This window comes from Euphorbia lathyris, chromosome 8 (genome assembly GCF_963576675.1).
Source record: "Euphorbia lathyris chromosome 8, ddEupLath1.1, whole genome shotgun sequence".
In the NCBI taxonomy this organism is placed as follows: domain Eukaryota; kingdom Viridiplantae; phylum Streptophyta; class Magnoliopsida; order Malpighiales; family Euphorbiaceae; genus Euphorbia; species Euphorbia lathyris.
The window spans coordinates 51,686,018-51,689,702 of record NC_088917.1 but is presented as its reverse complement, the minus strand read 5'-3'; the positions used below and the strand labels follow the sequence as shown (position 1 = coordinate 51,689,702).

Here is a 3,685-nt window from a genome sequence, read left to right as displayed (position 1 = left end):
ACCAGTCATGAGAATCAGAGATTACTCCAGACCTACCATGGAAGGACACTCATCGTGTATTGTGTTGCCTAACGAAGGGAACAACATGTTTGAAGTAAAAGCATCCATGATACAAATGTTGCAAGCAGCAGTGCAATTCAATGGATACCAGTCGGAAGATCCAAATGGGCATATCCAGGAGTTTATTATGCTGTGCAACACTTTTCGATCAAACCGAGGAGTCTCTGATGACGTGATAAGGCTGAAGCTGTTTCCTTTTTCTCTCAAAGACAAAGCAAAAAATTGGCTAGAAAACCTACAGCCAGGGACCATTGCCACATAGGAGGACATGGCCAGTGCTTTTCTAATGAAATACTTTCCACCTAGACAGGCCATCAAACTCAGAAATGAGGTGTCCCGTTTCGTGCAAGAAGAGGATGAATCCTTGGCCGAGGCATGGGAAAGGTACAAAGAACTGTTAAGAAGGGTACCAAATCATGGCATCCCCATGTGGATGTAAGTGCAGAATTTTTACAATGGAGTCACCAACACGTACAAAATCCAGATTGAATCCATTGCGAATGGTAACCCCGAGGATGTTGAACCGCAAGCCTTGTACGACCTGATTGAAAAGGTGGTAAGCACAAGTTATAATTGGCATTCAGCTAGGAGTGAAGGAAAAAGAACATCAGATGGTGACATAGTCTCAAAGCTGACAACCCAAGTGGAACAGCTAGCCAAGCAACTCAGCAAGATCAATGTCTCATCTATTCATAGTGAGCCACCATTTAATGATGTTTGTGATTTTTGTGGAGGGCCTCTCTTCAACATCAACTGTCCTGGAGTTAAGCAAGGAAAAGGTGAACAGGAATAGTGTGATTATGCTGGATACAATCAAAGGAACCCACCAAATCCTTACTCCAATACATACAACCCAGCTACAAGAAATCATCCAAATTTCGGATGGACTGAACAGCCAAACCAGCAAGAGCAACCTAGATACCAGCAGCACCAAGGAGGACATTACTAGAGGCAGCCTCAACGGCACTACAAACAGCCTGTTCCACCCAATGAGGATGTAGAATAGGACATGAAGACCATGATGATGCAATTTATGAAGCAGACACAGGCTTCCATCAAAAATTTGGAGACACAAGTTCATCAACTGGTTGCTTCTTCATCAAAAGGAAAAGGGGTGATGCTGAGTAATACCGAACCAAATCCTAAAGGAGATGTCATGGTAATCACTCTACGATCTGGTAAGGAAACTAATCCTCCTTTGATGACTGATAAGAGTGCTGAGTGTGCAGGAAGTTCCAGAGTTAACAAGAAGAGACAGGAATAGACTGTTCTTAACCAAGAGAAGCCAACCGAGACAGGTCTTACATCTGACAAAGATCAGGAGGAACCAGGGAAGAAATACTATCCACCTCCTCCCTATGTACCACATGTACCATATCCGGCGAGGCTAGTGAATAAGAAGCTTGAAGAGCAAAATTCAAAAGTGCTAGATACCTTGAGGAAGTTGCATATCAACATCCCCTTCGTGGAAGCACTTGCCCAGATGCCCACTTATGCAAAATTCTTGAAAGACATCTTATCCAATAAGAAGAAACTGGAAAACATCTCAATGATCCAACTGAATAGGGACTGCTCGTCAATACTCCAGAACAAGCAGCAGCTTCCGAAAAAGCTAAAGGATCCAGGGCGTTTTTCAATTCCATGTTCTATTGGCAAGTTAAACATTGAGAATGCATTGTGTGACCTAGGAGCGAGTATAAACCTAATGCCATATTCTGTATATGCTAAACTAGGGCTTGGAGAACCACAACCAACTAGAATGTCCATTCAGTTGGCTGATAGGTCTGTATGCTACCCTAGGGGAGTTGTGGAGGATGTGTTAGTCAAAGTAGGGAAGTTTATACTATATGTTGATTTCATCATAATGGACATAGATGAGGATTTGCATGTTCCTATTATTCTAGGTAGACCATTCTTAGCAACGGGTAAAGCCTTGATTGATGTGGGAGAAGGGCAATTATTTTTAAGAATTAATGGGGAGGAAATCATTTTCAAAATGAATGAAGCTATGAGACGAGCTAACACTAGTGATGACACATGCTATTTCTTAGATGATTTCCAAAGTTTGTCTGATTCGCAGGAACAGGGACAGGACAGATTGGAGGCACTCTTGGGAGAAGAGGTGAATCTCTGTGAGGGAACAGGCTGTTCTATCGAGACAGAAGCTTCAATGCTCCCTCCAGATCCCAATATTCCTACTCATCAAGAACCACCAGAAATGCCCACTGTGCCTTTGTCTAAACCTGAACTAAACCCTCTACCATCACACTTAGAATATGCCTTCCTCGAACCACCAAGCTGAAGCCCGGTGATTATATCTTCCAAATTAACCCCTTATCAGAAAGCTCAACTTTTGGAGCGTGTTAAGAAGCGCATGGAAGCAGGGCACTTTGGCTGTTTCTTTGAGATGAAGGAGCCCGCTTATAAGGAACTTACACTGGAGTTTCTGGCTACCTTTAAACACAACCCAGAGATCACTGACCCGGACGAAGAAGGGAAATTCAGTTTTCGGCTTATGACCCATACCCAGCGGCCATCGTTGAACACATTTAATGGCCTGCTAGGTGCCACAGATGATGATGACTTGGAATCGGATGGTTACAAGGGGGCTTTCACCGAAACCCCAGACGACTTCGACCCAACGGTTTTCTGGCGCTCAATCTCTGGCCAGCCAAGTTACGATGGTAGTGCCTCAAAAGCTTCAAACATCGAGGACTACACCATCCGATATCTGCACAAACTGGTTTCCGACACCATCTTCACGAGAGAAAACCAAGCCACTATCCCCCACACGGACCTTACGGCTCTATGGAGTATGATGCATGGGCACAGGATGAACTTAGGGTTTTGGTTTGGGGAATACATTAGTGCTTTTGGGTGGAAAAATTCTTCCGTCATATGTTGTGGCAGCATTGTGACAAGAATAGCTGAGGCAATAGGGGTCTTCAAGCCTGAAGACCGAAACAGGCTGACGGTGGTGAACCACCCGGATCAAATAGATTGCAAAAGCCTACAAAGCATGCTGTTTGGGAAGATGGTGAATGGCAAGTGGGTATAGATATCGGATTTCATTGAGGATGAGGGTTGAGAGTAGGAAGCGGAAGAATGAGCCTGCAGTTTCAGTGTCGCCAGAGTCTGAGCAAATTGAACAAGCCAATGATCTTGGCTTTTACCAGAAATGTGCAAAGCTCTCCAATGAAGATATTCTCTCCAAGTTCAACGCCCTGTTTGCACAGACCCAAGCTAACCGAGACCAGATCCATTCTCTGGAACATAAAAATACTGATCTACAGGGCGAGGTAGATATGCTGAAGCAACTTTGTGTGGAAGAACATGGGCGGGAGAGTCCTTCTAGTGCCTCAATAAAAAGTCCGGTAAGAGCAAAACCTGCTATAGAAACCAATGCCGCTGCCTCCTTGAAAGGGGATGGCACTGCTCCTGCTATGGATAGAGAGGTTGATTCCTCTCTTTCCCCGCTTGTCTGAACATTCCATTTGTCGCTGTCCAAGCATCTGGTAATGCTTATACCCCTTCTTTTCATTTGTGTTAACTCCTTTGATATCATGTTATGATGTTTTTCCTATGCCGTTTAGTGCTAACATTGGGGACAATGTTCGTTTCTAAT

General features: G+C 44.2%; 1 non-coding gene across 1 annotated transcript; it reads right to left on the bottom strand.

Moving 5' to 3' along the window:
* Positions 1–376: 376 nt before the first annotated feature.
* LOC136204334 (small nucleolar RNA R71) lies at positions 377–483 on the bottom strand. Its single transcript, XR_010675179.1, has one exon. It is a non-coding gene; the product is annotated as a small nucleolar RNA R71 (small nucleolar RNA).
* Between the last annotated feature and the right edge of the window lie 3,202 nt (positions 484–3,685).